The sequence below is a fragment of the Bison bison genome, unplaced genomic scaffold, assembly GCF_000754665.1.
Source record: "Bison bison bison isolate TAMUID 2011002044 unplaced genomic scaffold, Bison_UMD1.0 scf7180017864519, whole genome shotgun sequence".
NCBI classification, from domain to species: domain Eukaryota; kingdom Metazoa; phylum Chordata; class Mammalia; order Artiodactyla; family Bovidae; genus Bison; species Bison bison.
The window spans coordinates 2,638,356-2,655,572 of NW_011495072.1; the positions used below are offsets into that span (position 1 = coordinate 2,638,356).

At 40.7% G+C, this 17,217-nt stretch overlaps 1 long non-coding RNA gene across 1 annotated transcript; it reads left to right on the forward strand.

The window, feature by feature from the left end:
* Nucleotides 1–7,789: 7,789 nt before the first annotated feature.
* Nucleotides 7,790–16,347, forward strand: LOC104981554. The gene is made up of 4 exons (XR_824378.1): nucleotides 7,790–7,857; nucleotides 8,479–8,540; nucleotides 9,937–10,082; nucleotides 15,438–16,347. It is a non-coding gene; the product is annotated as an uncharacterized LOC104981554 (long non-coding RNA).
* The last annotated feature ends 870 nt before the right edge of the window (nucleotides 16,348–17,217 follow it).

Here is a 17,217-nt window from a genome sequence, read left to right on the forward strand (position 1 = left end):
TTAAAAATTGTCCTAACTGTTCTTTAAAATAGTTACTACTGATACGTCTATCATTTCCTAGTTTTCTGTTGAAAAAAGAAAAAAAACTAGAGTTTTAAAAAACAAACATCTGTTGGCCAGATGTTTATTTCTTTTTTTGTTTTGTTTTGCTTTTTTTCTCTAATTAGGTATTGGGAGACTATACTAGGAGGGAGTTGTAAGAGGAACTCATTTATTAACAAAGATAGTAAACATTTGCATAAATGATTAGAATTAGTTGGAGACACATGAAATGTGAGGCTGTCATTGAATTTCATTAAAATCTGTTGTAAAAATACTTCCCTTTATGCCATCGTACATAGAAGCAGGATAATCTCTGTTGTGGAAATTACTGATTCTTTTTCCAGTCCGGCCTCTTTGCCCCACCCCATCAGCAAGATCTCTAAGCTCAATGAATGTGAGCCTCTCTGTCCATGTGAGTTATCAAGATAAAAGATGTGTTCTCTGTGTTACTTCACTGCCTCACCCCATATCACAGCATACAAATCTTTATGTGGCTTCATGTTACAGATACGGCCAAGCTCTACCTGATTTTCTCTATTTTAGCAGTCTGTTAATTGATTTGGGGTATGAGTCCTTCCTCAGTTTATGTTATTCTCCTCTTTCTTGTATTAATTTTAAGACTGGTTCATTCTACCTTTTCTCTTAATATTTGGATATAATGCCTTCTGGTTTTTTGCCTCTTTAAAATCCAGATTTATTCTCTGTAAGTAGGTACATGAAGCATGTGACTGTTTCATTATGTCTTCTAGTTCAGATGTGTCTGGCATTTTCACTCTGAAATACTACTTATGAATTATAACATCATTGACTTTTTAAACATAGATGGGTTATGTTTTCTATGAATTTTATTTCTTGTACTAAAAGGTTTTTAAAATTTTATGTGAAAGGGGGTAGTGGTTCTCAAAGAGTAGAGAACCACTGAACTCTCTCATCTTACTGATGAAGAAGTAGAGGCCCAGGCAGGTTAAGGCAGCCTGGACTCCTCACCAGATCCTGTGGATTTCAGATTGTTTGAAGGTGACCTTGACATCTATAGCTGCAGCTCTTTGGTTTAACTATGTTTGCCCAGCTGCTTGATTTTCACATTCCTTCTTATGTCCTCCAAAGCAGATTTTATTTTTATCATTTTTTATTTATATTGCACTTAGCCAAGTTCCAGGGAAGGACCAAGTTCGGGAATTAACGGCAGAGGTTATCAGTCATTCAGGGACTGTGAAAATATTTGGGGATGGGAGATAATTGTTCACTTGAAGTTATAGGTGTGAGATTTTAGTTTTTTACCCAACTATCCATTCACTCGCATTCATTGCCCACCTCTTAAGTAAAAATTCCTCCTTCCGACAAAACTGAACAAGAAAGCAGCTTTTAACGCATTTTATTTTGTAGACACAGAAAATGCCAATCTGAAAATGATAAACTTCTACCATCTGGAGAACTGCACAGACTTGGGCACTGCTACCCTATCAAGTGCTAAAGCACACTAAAATAGGCTCTGCATTAACATTGTGGAGGCTCTTGCAGGAGAAACTAAACTCTTATATATGAGCCCATTTTTCTGTCATGTAGTTTTATAGCATAGAAATTCTCTACTTCTTCCTGAGTCAGTGAGCAAGGTCACAGTGCAGAGAAATGCTATACTTCTTCCACTCGTTCAGTAAATAGTTCCTAAGGATCTATACATTAAAATAATGCTGGCTGCTGTAACAACAATGAATGTGCTTAATGGCTTAAACACATTAGAAAATGTATTTCTCACATAAAGCCTGAATAGATATTACTGGTGAGCAAGCACTCCTAGTCCTGATTCAGAGACCTAAACTCCTTCAATTTTGTGGCTCCATCATCTTCAACATGTGGCTTTCAAATTGTTAGTTGCTCAGTCATGTCTGACTCTTTGTGATTTCATCCAGCCAGCCTCCTCCATCCATGGAGTTTTCCAGGCAAGAATAGGGAGTGGGTAGCCATTCTCTTCTCCAGGAGATCTTCTTGACTCAGGGATTGAACCCCTGTCTCCTGCATTGCAGCCAGATTCTTTACCTTCTGAGCCATCAGGGAAGCCCCGTGGCTTTCAAAGGATACATACTTTTCCATTTCAAGCTGGCAGAAGGGGAAGAACACGGAGAACTTGCTAGACCTGGAGGTGACACATAGCACTTCCATTCATATTCCACTATTTAGAACTTAATCATTGGCTACACCTAACAGCAAGGTCAGGAGGTGGGGAATATAGACTAACTGGGCCCAGGAAGAGAGGCATAGGAACTTGGTGCCCAGCTCTTGGCAATAATCCAAGCAGTCTACTACATGCTAGAAAAAATATAAAAAATATGTTCCAACCACGAAGGAATAAATTACCCTGCAATGAAAGAAATGCTCCACTAGACAGATGTCAAACGTCAGAGAAGGGCGTTGGCACATGATCACAACTTTGCCTGAAACAAAATCCCATGGCATAGCTTAGGACATATCTGTAAACTGAAGCTCCTGGTTCAGACCCTCTACACCAAATGTGCTTGTACTCTAGAGCAGGAAGAATATGGAGGCATCCAGATGCCTGGTACTGCATCTTATAATATCTTACTACTTCAATACTGTGGATCAAGAGTATTGACTTCTTAGAAATGCATACTCTTCAGGCCTTATCCCAGAACTATGGAATCAAACTGTGCATCTTATCAAGGTTCCCCCAGCGATTGGCATCTACATTAATTTTGAGAGTCACACTGTGATCCTGGCTCTGACACTTATTAGTGTGACTTTAGCCCTATTGTCCCAACTCTGTCCCTTCCCTTCATCTGTAGAGTGGGGGGTAATTGGATATCGGGGTATCTCTCTAGAGATAATGTACACAAATGTTAAATAACACCTGACTGTCAGCAAGCATTGGATATTTTCTTACACTAAGTATTTACTTTAAAAAACAACTGTAAGGAGACACAGCTCTTTGAACTGTTAACTCTTTGAACGCATCCTCTTTCAACCCTTAGGACTTCAGCCCTTTGAAATGGTGAGAGGTCTTTTATTCATATGGTTTAGTGTTCCTTAGAAATGTGTCAGCTCAGAAAAAATAAACATTTCCAAAGTCAGCGAATGGTGTTTGTCCTGCTGCTGCTGCTAAGTCGCTTCAGTTGTGTCTGACTCTGTGCAACCCCAAAGACGGCAGCTGTCGTAGTAAGCCCTAATATAGACAGCAACCACGATCTCAAATCAATGAATTTAGTAAACTTTTAAGTATATACGGACATGATCTACTTACATGCCAAACCTTGAGAGACAGTAAATTCTTAAGGAACTTTAGTTATATATAGTAACCTTAGATTAATTGAAACAGGAAAAACCATTTATTTATAAATTAACTAATTTGCTTCAATCAGAAAATAACTTGGTTTTCAGCCTTTTGGAAATGTGTTTTCTTGTATAATCTTTGTGCCTCATTTATTAAGTGTAATATATGCATATTAAAGTTAATTTTTGCTTTATGTAATGATTTAGAAAGCATATCTAGATCTTTCAGCACCTTGGGTTTATCTTTTTAAAACTGTTTCTCTTAATCCTATGTGGTTAGTGGTTATGTGGTTAGAAATTTATCAGAGTTAAGGCTGAATAGGTACTGCTCTAAGAATACAATCTGAGATGTAAAAGCATCTTTAAAGTCAGATCCTAATATCAGCTTATTTGATTTTTTTCCTCTTGCTCCTAAGTTACAATTTTAAAATTTCAGTTTAATTAAATTACACTTATTGATGTTATGGGTGGCTTACTGTAGTTCATCAGATTATTTAAAACTAGGAAATAAATTGAAAGACTAACTATTATGGCTTTCACTCAAGGAAAGGAACAAGACAAGAACCACTGGCATTTAGGTTCAGATGGGAGCATCTCAGTCTAAGTTCGTATATGCCTCTATGCATTTAGACCTGGCCTCCCAAGTCATAGAGGAATCATCCTGCCCATCTGACAAGTGAGGTCCAAAATGTTACAGGTTGTTTCCTTTGTACAACACTTAGTGCGAGACCAGAACTAAGAGGCACTAACACTTTCCTGTTGAATCCGTCTTGTTGGTATGTTGTACAAACCAATTTGGTTTTGAACCTCATCTAACCCCCACAGGACTTACACTTGCAAAAAGGCAAAAATCCCGTGTTTTAGTCACAGTAGTGAAATGGCACAGTGTAAAGCCACTCTGCATCTAGTGTTTTTTTGTTTGTTTTATCTTTATGTTTATAATTTATTGTAACATGTACCAAAATCAAATTATAATATAATTCTATGTTATATTCTTTGTGAATATAAAGACTTCTATTTCTATTCCAGTCTTATGGCGTATATCCTTTTTTGTATGTTTATTTTCTCTTTCCTTTTTTAAGCAGCTTTGAAAGTGAAAGTGTTAGATGCTCAGTCATGACTGACTGACTGTGACCCCATAGACTGCAGTGTAGCCCTCCAGGCCTCTGTCCATGGGATTTCCCAGGCAAGAATACTGGAGTGGGTAGCCATTCCCTTCTCTAGGGGATCTACCAGCTCTAGGGACTTAACCTGGGTCTCCTGCACTGCAGGCAGATTCTTTACCATCTGAGCCACTAATAAGACACAGTTCACATATCATAAAATTCAGTCATTTAAAGTGTACAGTTCAGTGGCTTTTAGGAAATTCAAAGTTGCACAGCCATCACCACTGTCTACATTGAGCCTGGCGGGCTATAGTCATAAGGTCGTAAAGAGTCAGTCACGACTGAAGCGACTTAGCGCACACACAGAGTGTCGTCAGCGTCCTGAAGGGAAGCCCCATACCCATGTACTGTCATTCCCAATTCCCGCTCTTCTTCAACCGCCCTCCTGCATCTGGATCTTGCTGCCATGGGTCCTGCCTCTAAGATACTTTGTGTTGCGCTCATTGGAAGAAAGTCTCAATAAATATTCGTTGAATAAGTTAAGACCCACAAAGCCACCAGCTAGGGGGTGGCAACTTAGGAGTAATTGAAAGGGCAGTGGAATCCGTGTCAAAAGATTGGATTTAAATCCTGACTGATACTCACCAGCAGTGCTGTTCTGGGTTTAGAGCCACTTGCCCTTTTCTGTGTGGTGAAGACTCTTGTTAGTCCCTTGGACAACAAGAAGATCAAACCAGTCAATCCTAAAGGAAATTAAATGTGATTATTCATTGGAAGGACTGATGCTGAAGTTGAAGCTCCAATACTTTGGCCACCTGATGTGAAGAACCAACTCATCGGAAAAGACCACGAACCTGAGAAAGATTGAGGGCAGGAGGAGGAAGGGACGACAGGATGAGATGGTTGGATGGCATCATCGACTCAATGGACTTGAATTTGAGCAAACTCCAGGAGATAGATAGTAAAGGACAGGGAAACCTGGCATGCTACAGTCCACGGGGTCACAAAGAGTCAGACACGACTAAATGAGTGAACAACAAGCCCTTCTCACCCTCAGTTTTGACATCCATGACATGTAGATGGTTGTGAGAATCACTGGAGAAAATACAGTTAAGCACTGGACATAGAACCCGACCCACACCATGAAGGCAATTATGAATTTGTTCATCCAAGAAAGAGAAACCCCTAGGGTGATGACCAGGGGAAATGCCCACCACCAGATTGCTCTGAAGCCTAATGAAGGTCAAACCCGAGGGCTTCAAAGTAGTGGCAGTGCACTTTCCTGACCTCAGTCCCCCAGTTTCTTTCCTCAAAGAAGAGGGAATTCTGGAATGCAACTTATGATTACTTTCCTTATCTCACAACTGCGGCCTCTCCCATTTCTGCATTGCCGGCCATTTCCTCTCCACTGCTGCTGATGCTGAGTCTCACGGAGGGCCCATACTGAGCACAGAATCAAGCACTGTCCATCAGCTGTAAAGACAGACTGACCTTCCAAGGTGGATTACCACACCCTCACCCCAACTTCAGCAATATTTATTGCTCCTTTCCATCACCAGGGGTGCAGAAACCCTCTCTAGGAGGATAAGCTGCCTAATTTGGTCAATTGGCAACCTCAGGCTGATTGATAGGCTTTTCAGGGACTATGGCCCATATTTAACTTTTTCTCTCTTAAAGCTGCCACCTCCCCTCTGCCCCCGGAGTTACCTCAGCAGATTTGCTGTGCATGCATGTTGCAAAAGCCTTTTCTACACAACAGTAATGAAATCCTAGTCATTGTCAACTACAAAATGCCAAGCATTGTAAATATATTATCTCTCATCTTTAGGATAAAGCTTGCAAGCAGATATTTCCCCCATTTTGTGAGGGGAGGGCGGGGAGTGGGATTCTTAAGGTGAAGAAACTGGCCATAGGGAATAGGTTTTGGAAGGGCAGAGAAGATTGTGTAGCTACCAATACAAAGCATTTTTCTTAAACTCTTGGGCTGTCCAGTAGTGACATCGGTCTGGTATATAGAAGCATGGTGTGTGTGTACAGGTGTGCTCAGTCGTGTCCCACTCTTTGAGAGGCTTCTATTCAAATCTGTATCTCAACCATTCACTAGCTCTATGACCTTGAACTCATGTCCCTATCTCTTTGAATTTCAGTTCTTTCATATGTAAAAAGTACTTACCTCTTAGAGTTGTGAGTATCCAATGACTTAATAGCTCTAAAATTCTCAAATATAATAGCTGTTTTCTCATTTAAATATTCTAAGTGCTATGATCAAAATGTCTCACCTTTGCACACTGATGCCTTTGACCCTTAATTGTAAGTTGTGTCATATTACCAGTTCAGAAGATGTATGCTGTATTTGGTATGTATCTCCTTCCAGAGGAAATGACATTTTAAATCAGGGGTTGGCAAACATTTTGGGGAAAGGACTAGATAGTAAATAGTTTAGGCTTTTCAGGCCATATGTTGTCTTGTCACAACTGTTCATCTGTGCTGCTGTAATGTGGAAGCAGCCATGACCATGCTCAAGCAGATGAGTGTGCCTGTGTTCCAGTAAGACTTTATTTACAGGGGCTGGAATTTACATTTTCAAGGATATTAAAATTCTCTTTATTTTCAGCAGTTTAAAAATGTCTAAGTCACACTTAGCTTGAAGACCCTATAAAGACAGACAGTGACTGGCCTTAGTTTTGCCAACCTCTTTTTAAATAATTTAATAATTCTTTAAAGTTAATGAATACAGCAAAGTGCTCACTAGGGAAAAGCAATGCAAAGGAAGAACATTAAGAGCTAGTGGATCTATCAACTAGCTAGCCCAGGTCATAACTGTATTAGTCACTCCCTGCTCTAACACAGTCATGCAACCACTTTGAGCTTAACCTTTAAAAGAGCTTAATCTATAAAAATGAAGTAATAACTCTCTGACCCACACCTACTCCTTCCTGGGGAAGGGAGTTTAATAATATTTATCATTTATTCATTTATTGAATTTATGCTTCTGTGCTTATACTTGAATCATGTTAGTTCCAATCTTATTATCCACATTTAAAGATGGATGAATCTTATCTTCATTTACAGATGAAGAAATGGAGACTCGGAGGCAAATAATCTGCTCCAGATTACAGTTGTTGCTATTGCTAAGTCACTTCAGTCGTGTCCGACTCTGTGTGACCCCATAGATGGCAGCCCACCAGGCTCCCCCATCCCTGGGATTCTCCAGGCAAGAACACTGGAGTAGGTTGCCATTTCCTTCTCCAATGCATGAAAGTGAAAAGTGAAAAGGAAGTCGCTCTGTCGTGTCCGACTCTTCGCGACCCCATGGACTGCAGCCTACCAGGCTCCTCCGTCCATGGGATTTTCCAGGCAAGAGTACTGGAGTGGGGTGCCATCGCCTTCTCCGCCAGATTACAGTACCAGTGTCTAAACCCAGGTATCTGACTCCTATCAACCCTCTAAGCTTCTCTATAGAAAACACTCTGTGACAGCAGGCACCTCATTGGACTCACTCTGTGCTAAATCCCCCAGTGCCTAGACTAGTACCTGGCGTATAATAAACATTGCACAAATACTTAACTGAATTCATGAATGAAGGAATTCATCTATTATGCCAGAGGTCCTTAATCTTTTTTAAGATCAGGGATACATTTGGGAAATAATTTAAAGTTCTGAACCATCTCTTCAGATAAATTTCAGACTGAGAAACTTTGCCTTAAGTATTTGGCTAGCTGCTCAAAGAAGATGCTGTTCACATACTCTGAATAATACTGATTATAATTCTTACGCTAAGTATGGAAACAGGATTTGGAGGTGTCTTGTTTCTTCTTGTCAAGATAACTTTAAATCATGATATTAAAAGTGTTAAGGCCTAAAACATTTTCTTCTCTGCAGTTGCTCATAGCTCCCAGGCATACTTTTTAAAACTCTGGATTCTCTTAAAAATCACATTTTCAAAATGTTACTTAAAAGTGATTTTTATTGGTCCAAGTTGCTTCAACATGAAAAGGGAGAAACCAAGCCCTATTAAAATGAACATGCACTTTTTTGCCTTCAGGGATACAGCTGTGAGAGCAGTGTCTGTTCCTCACTACCCACGGCCAACCGGATCTGAATCCAGTAAGTCACTCAGAAGAGGCCTTCTGCTGTTGCTTCTTGTCAGTTACTTACAGCTTTACTTTCTACCCCACGGCCTTCTGTGAAGTCGATGAGAAGGGGTTATTGACACTCCAATATTATTAAATTCAGATGTTAACTGAATTTTGTTTCCTTCTATAAGACAGCTATTCTTTATATACACTTATCATTTACATCAGGACCTTATGATCATGACTCACTCCAGGCAAATAGTAAGATTAAGAATAAATTGTTTTCACAGAATGTTATAAAAATAAAATCTGTTGATTATGGGAACTTAAAAACATTAAGGAACTACAATCATGTAATACTGCCTTCCTACTTTCTTTCATTGCATTCTCCCAAAGAAGTCCCATTCTGAAATATGAGTATTTTCTTTCAGCGTTTTTGGGACAAGTCTCTCTATTCATAACTTTGGTCATGTCATAACATTTAGTTTCTCCCCATTGCACTTATTACCAGGATTCATATCCAGCCACATCAACTGTGAAAAATACTGGAATACTCTGTATGCGTTGGTATATAGCTGCTCTCCTGAGCCCTCCAAGTATCCTTTGCTACCCCATCCCTCCCCCAGTTTCCTCTCTCTTTATAATCCAGCAACTAAAGGGTTAATGCCACTTGCCCTTCTAGAACCCCACTCCAAGACTATGACTAGTGTCTATTCTGACTGGTCAGTTCCAATGCCATGCCCGTTTAAACATCACACTAGAGTATTACCATATGTGTTAGTGGCTCAGTCGTTTCCCACTCTGTGACCCCATGGACTGTAGCCCACCAGGCTCCTCTGTCCATGGGATTTCCCAGGCCAGAAGAATACTGGAGTGGGTTGCCATTTCCTTCTCCAGGGGATCTTCTGGACCCAGAGATTGAACATGGGTCTCCCACAGTGCAAGCAGATTCTTTGCCATCTGAGCCACTAGGTGGACTATATTACTATATATATAAATATATATATATATATATATTGTGTGTATGTGTATGTATTATATATATATGTGTGTATGAGTTCACCCATTCATATATACTATATAGTGTATATGAATAGATACATGAATACATATGAATGACTAGGGGTATAAACATTTCCTTTTTATGCATTGCTATATTCCCAATCTCCTTGAACGGTTCCCAGTGGGTAGTAGGCTTTTAAATAATTGTTAAAAGAAAATATTGTGTTTTGTGCTTATGTTATCAAAGAAGTTAGATCTAAAGCAGGAGAACCACGTGATCAATCAGGATTTGGGAATGACCTAATAAGGCATGGGAGCAGAAAAGACATGAGTCAAGTGCAAGTCAGGTCTCAGCCAAATGGCCTTTCCTTTGATGAGCAGCCTTGCTTCACCACATTAGCTCTTAATAATTTGCTTTTTTTCAGGAAAGGTGAATGTAAGTGAGGATTGGGTTTCAGGTCCAAATTTGCCTCATTCATGATGAAATACTAGACCTGAGAAGCAGCAGCCGATCGTCTTACGCTGAGCCAACAAGGCATGGAAGCCTGAGGCAAGGCTCTGAGATGATGAGGTAGGCTTGCCGAGGAGTTTTGTGCAGTCTTCTGTGCTGGTGGAGACGGAGTCACCCAGAATAACTGAGTTGAGCTGTAAAGCCCATGCAGTCAGAGCTGTTCCTACCCTTCCTGGAAGCTGGGCATCTACACACACAGAGAAAGAGTGGATGCTCACGGTCTCCCCTCTCTCCTTCCTCTCAGGTAAAGCTCACCTGCACATTCCTGGGTACCACATCAGCGTGTGTGTCTTGTCAAGCTAGGGAATAGAGAAGAAATGTGCATTTCACATCATTTTAGCAGAATCCAAAATTTAGTGTGGTACATGATTAAGAGTTTTCTAACACTTCCTGTCTGTCCTCAGAAGCCACTTCTGAATGTCCTTGAACTTCTGAAGCTGTTTCCAAACTGTACTCTTACTTTTTATTTTTACTTTGTGATATAGAATCTTCTATTTTATTTTCTAAAAATGCCTTTTTTAAGGTTTGAGAAATACCAGCTAAACAAAGCTTTTTACTATTTGGTTTAAGTTGTAAATCAAATTGTGCCACATTCATCTTCCTAATGTCTCTTGTCTTGTGACACCATCCCCAGATGGAAATAGCTCTTGATCAGGCCCCATGTTCTTGGGGAACTGCAGGGCACCCAATGGTAACCACAGACTGCCGTCTGGGTCCATGACTCTTCTTAATCATACCAAAGAGGTTCTGTGTTTTCCCCCTCAGGACAGCAAAAGAATTGATGTGAAACAAGGTGCTGCTGCTGCCTACGCATTTCAGGTCTCATACTATAAGCACATTTCCTTTCTGTGTTTATTTGGTGCCATCTACTTGGCAATTTTTCTCCTTATTGATTTCTCTGTTTAAAGTGGCTCCCAGAAGAGTGCTCAAGTGCCGTCTCATATTGCTAAATGCAAGAAGGCTATGGTGTGCTTTATGGAGAAAATAACTCCATGAAGTGTTGAATAAGCTTCATTCAGGCATCAGTTATGGTACTGTTGGCCATGAATTCAATGTTAATGAATCAACAGTCTATATCATACAAAGAATCTTTAAACAGAAACACACATAAAACAAAGTGATGGATTGATTGGTTGATGAAAATGTGGCCAGAGGCTCAAAGGAACTTCATCTTTGTATTTCTCTTAGAAGCAGTGTTTAGTGTTTGCAGCAAATTTATAGAACATACGGATCACAAATAATAGAATCAGCTGTAGTTGTGAGCAACTGAACCCAAGCTATTGTGTCCTACTGGAGTTACAAGTTTACTATGGACTCAAAAAATAATGGTCAAGCAGCAACTATGCCCTGAGCTCCTGGAATATAATCTTGTACAAGAGGGTCATAGTTCTAAACTTCATGCATCTCATAGCCTGGTAGGGATGTTAAATTTTAAAAATTTTTTGTAAACATGCAGGACAAATGTGAATCTGGTATTAATGACCAGTTCTCTTACAACAGGAGATGGACGAAATCCTTAGCCAGAGGGACTAAAGAAGTGTATATTCTGAGTCCTTCTCCTTTCTGCATTAAAATGTGATCAGCTACCTGAAAGCTCCCCTTCACAGTCCTGCATCCAGTGAGAATCTTAATATGCAACAAGTTAGTATGTCCCTCCCCACTCAGAAGAGAGGTCTGGAAAAACCTTAATCCGAGTGTTGCAAAAAGCTTATGTTTTGGATACTAACTCTGATTAGTTACTTGCATCACTGTGGTAAGAATGACCATGCTGTCCTCCTGGGCTGAGCAGGAGAAAATGCTGAAATCTAATAGTAACAGTTGGTGTACCATGTAGTTGCCCAGTTTTCCATGACTGCCATGTGTCTGGTATTTGAATGTCTGGAAGCACATAGACTCATTGACCCACTTACTGCAAGGTGATATATGGGCTTTCTACTTAATCAGGGCCAGACCATCATTCTAGCCTCTCTCGCTGTGCATTTCACTGCTTCCACGTCATTCTGAGAAATGTCCCTGTCTAGAACTTCCCGTGTCACACTCTGAGATCTTTCTTTACATTTGGCTGCACTGTGTCTTTGTCTCTGCATGTGGGTTTTCTCTAGTCGCGGGGCACTGACTTATTGCAGTGGCTTCTCTTGTTGCACAGCACAGGCTTTAGGAGTTGTGGCTCGTGGGCTCAGCAGTTGCAGTTCACAGGCTCTAGAGCGAGGGCTCAGTAGTTGTGGCACACAGGCTTAGTTGCTCCATGAACTGGTATCTCCTGTACCACAAGGTGGATTCTCAACCACTGGATCACAAGCCCCCCGCCCCCCATCTTTCTTTAAATATTAGCATCTATCCTTTGAATGTGTTTGGGGACTACATGCCCATCCTCAGAAGGGGAACCACCAATTCCCCATTTATGATGACTCAGTCCCTGATAACACTTTCTTCTTCCAGCAGAGTGTCACCATTAGGAGGCCAATACCTGATTCATGAGAGTCCTGTCTTTATTTAGATTCTGCTGGTCTGCATCATGCATATGCTTGTGGTATCCAGGGGGTCTGTTAGAGACTGGTGACCTTCCTTTCACATAGCAACAAATTTCAGAGAGTTACTTGTCACTATGAGTGGTTTCTCTAGGTTCAAGCTTGTAAATGTAAGATTTTTAGCAGCTGTATTTCTGTCACTGCAGTCGTCTCTCTACCTATTGGAAACTTGGGAAACCTTTGTGGTATTCAGATTTGCCAAGCTTCATCAATTATGCAAATAGACCTCTGGATGCTGCCTGCCATGAAATATTTTCTTCATATTGCTACAGTAACGAAAGGAACTGTGTTAACCTTCCATGTAGGTTTTGGCAAAAGACAACAGCTTCCCACCTAGACTGTACCCTCCAGCAGGGGAAACCATGCAGGACCTGTTTTAAAAACCCCAGTATCTACAGCGCTGAGCACAACACCTGCACGAAAGTATTTTTTTTCACTGACACTGAGCTAAGTGCCCCTTTGGATTCTCACATTAATCAGAAGCCCTGCCCTTTATAGTTACTTCTGGCTATGACAATATAAATATGCACTCCTTAACTACACCACATTTTATTTTTTTAATACAGAGAGTTTCTTTTGTTCAGTCACTAAGTCATGTCTGACTCTTTGTGACCCCATGAACTGTAGCATGCCAGGCTTCCCTGTCCTTCACCATCTCCCAGAGTTTGCTCAAACTCATGTCCTATTTATTTATTTGGCTGCTTTGTATATGAGATCTTAGTTCCTCAACCAGGGATTGAAGCCATTCCCCCTTAAGTGGAAACATAGTGTCTTAACCACTGAACTGCCCAGGAAGCCCCATACAACATATTTTTAAAATATCCTACTTCTTGCCAGGGATATGGGCAGTATTTAACAGTTTCACACCCATTTTTATGTGTGTGTGTGGTTTGTTTGTTTTTTTTTGCTTTATACTGTAATATTATCGTGAAAAACAATTAGACATGTATCTACAAAGCCATGCATTTTAACTGGGGGATGGAGAAGGTAGGAAGAAGAAGAGGCAGGAAAATCAATGTCTTGCTCTGCTTAAATATCTAAATGACTTTTGGTCTTGCATGAGTTATTTGTAAAGACATAAAGGATGGATATATTTTCACCAACAGTACATTCTTTGGTGAAAGAGAGCCTGCCCCTATTTATAAAGGCTTGATAGTATCCTATGTTTTAAGAGCTGAAGATTCCTTTTCTTCTTGTCTTCCTTGTTTATAGCACTTAACTTGGTAGAATGTTGCAGAAAGAACATGGGCTCTGAAATTAGAAAACCTGGGTTTGAACCCCAACCTCTCAGTTTTTTTTTTTTAAATCTATCTGGCCTTTGTCTCTAAGCTTATTGTCTTCTTATAATTATACTTCTTCACCTCAAAATGTAGCTGAAGATGAACTGTGAACTGGGAAGCACAATATCCAACTAGTAAAGAATCCTCATCACATCCTTTATAAATTCAGTACCAACCCTTTGACTCTGGATACTGTAAGGATCTACTAGAATTACATTTTTCAGCAATGACCTCTGGCCACTTAAGTCTAACATAATAAATGCAAGGACTTTGCCAAAGCAAATTCCTGAAAAGAACACAGTGCGACAGAAGCAGTTCACAAAGTTCTCTAAGTTTTGATTGATGATTACATCCTGCTGCTGTGTTAGCAAGGGCTGGCAACCAACCTGAAGACAGACAAAAGAAGTGATGAAAATGTCAAGATTCCTCAAGCAGATATGTCATGGAATGAGTGGGGGCAGACAAGGATGTTGCATTCAGTGATAAAGGCCAAGAGAACTGGCCATCTCCTCATCAAATTATTGCTATCTTATTTAAAGAATCCCACTTTGCTGTGAAGACTTGAAAATAAACACATTCCAGCAGAGAACTGTCAGTCCTGACCTTTGTTCTGGGTGAACAAGGGTTCACCTATGGACAAGAATAGTATATTGTACTTTCATGTCTTAAAGTTTTAGTTCTTTCTTATAAACATTTGGGACTCTATGACAGTTGCAAGTGAGCATTTTTGGAGACTAGAACTTTATTTGCATTCGAGGCTGTTCCGGAAATACTCCATAGTAATCACACTATATAGGGTGTCCTTGTTTTGTCACGGTACTGATGAGCTGTGACCTTGCAGAGATTTTCCAGAGGGTCAGGTCTGAGAGTGTGTTGAACTCAACTGCATTTTTACCTTGTCTTAAGAGCATCCACACGGGCACTCATGAGTTGAAATTTTAACTCTCTTTCCTCCAAGTGTGAGGGAAGCACACAGGAATAAAAAATGCACGCTCTCTATATTTTCCAGAGGAAATTTTGCTGTTGAAAGTCTCCTACATGGTTCCCAAAACTCTTTCATTGTGTAAACCAAGAAGCTCTACACTCTCTTATCACCCTCTTAAGAGAGACACAGATATTCTGACCCAAGTTATCAGGCTTGGACCTCTGGCACATTTGCTCTGTTGTTCTTATTCTTTGCGACACTTTGGACTGTAGCCTGCCAGGCTCCTTTGTCCATGGGATTCTTCAGGCAAGTATATTGGAGTGGGTTACCATTTCCAGGTTCCCAGGGATCGAACCCACATCTCCTGTGTCACCTGCAATTGCAGGCAGATTCTTTACCACTGAGCCATTGGGAAAGCCCCCCCCCCCCCAACTCCCCGCCATGTGTGCATAAACACACATAAAAAATGGGCTGTGAAAGGAAGGAAAGAGAAACTGACATCAGCAAACCAATTAAAAGGAAAAAAAGGGAAAGGAACTAACAAGACATTGAAAAAGGCAGATGGAAATGGGTTACATGGTGGGTGAGGGGAAGAGTTTTCCTGAAGAACATGCTATTTTGGGGGATGACTGTGACCAGCTCAAAGGAAAAATTCTCACAGAACTTCTTTCTTTCTTCCCAGAGGTCTCTGATCATAGGATACACACCAGTGAGTCTAGAAGAAGTAGAAGTATAAAGTCACATTTCTGAGCATCCTGAATTCTGTTTCTCAGTCATTTGAGTTTACTGAAACTATGTTCTTGCCTTCTGTATTGAAAATCTTCAGTAAGCAGTGATATCCTCAGAGAGGCTGAAATATCACGGTGAAGTGAGTACTATAAAAGTCGGTATGTATAATCCCTTATGTGCCAGGGGTTATTCTATCTATGAACACATTTAATTCTCCCAAGAATCCTATGAGGCTAGTTATTATCCCCACGCTACAGATGAGGAAATTGAGGCACAATGAGAGTTAGGGCTCTGAGTCACATCAGTAAGAAGGCCAGGATTTGAACCTAGTACTGAAGTCCCCAGGTTTCCAATTTTCCAACTAATAGAGTCAGGTCCTTCCCTAAGGACACCCTGTGAATGATGGTGGGGTCGATGGGAATTCAGGCTCTCAGGCTCCTCAGACAGCCTTACAAACCTTGCAACTGGCATCAGTGTTAAAGGTTCTTAGGCACTGAAGTGTTTAATGTTGAGCTTCATACAAAACAAAGAAGAATATGTTAGCAATTGAATGGGAATGTATATTTGACCTTAGAACTGAGTATGTCGTATCATTAAATAACTGCCCTTCCTATAACAAGACTTGTCTTGGCCACTCCACAAATAACAGCACATCCCAGTATGAAACAAGAAATGGGTATTCTCCTATGGTGACTTGAGTGTTTTTGATTTGGAGAGACTGGATGCCAGACTTCAGTGTATAGTAGTAATCAGAAAGAAAAGTTCTTTAATAATATTTGGGGGCTGCTTATTTATTCTCTGTTTATAATTTCCAAATGTCTTTTGACCAAATTGCTAAGTCACTTCAGTCTTGTCCGATTCTGTGCAACCCCATAGATGGCAGCCCACCAGGCTCCCCCGTCCCTGGGATTCTCCAGGCAAGAACACTGGAGTGGGTTGCCATTTCCTTCTCCAATGCATGAAAATGAAAAGTGAAAGTGAAGTCGCTCAGTCATGTCCAACTTGGTGACCCCATGGACTCCAGCCTACCAGGTTTCTCCATCCATGGGATTTTCCAGGCAAGAGTACCAGAGTGGGTTGCCATTGCCTTCTAAAGGATACAAGCTTTTCATCCAAACCTCAAGATCCCAATGATGTGACTCCAGCCTATTTTTGCAGCCTCATCTTCTTACCAGTATTTCCTTTATCTTCAAATGTTTGAGCTGAATCTCACTCGGACATTCTCCATCTCTTGTGTGATGGAATCAGGATCATTGTGTTCTTATCTCGGTCCCCCAACATTTTCTCAGGTGGAAAAGTGTGTTTCTTACCCACCCCTGCCCTTCTTGTGGTGCTTCTTGAACCTGACAGCTTTCTTAAACAACTTGACTTTCCTCGGTGCCTTGCCGCATGTATACATTGTAAGGTGACATGTCATAGATGTCAAATGTTAACCAGGGAAGGGACCTTGGAGATGAACTAGTATCACCCTTTTGCTGTATAGATGGGAAAACTGAGGCGTGCCAGAGTTCAACCACCCAAGATGAGATGGTGACAGAGCCAGGTCCCCTGACTCCCTGCAATTTAGTACCTTCTAAAATGTAGAGGGGAACATGGTGTTAGGGGAAAATATTTGATGGTTATGAAATTATACGGATTATTTGTGTCCTGATGGGACTAAGTAGAGCAGAGAGAGGAAAATCGATGATACAATGATTGCAGGAGGGAAGTTGTTGAGTGAGGGGGGGGATGGA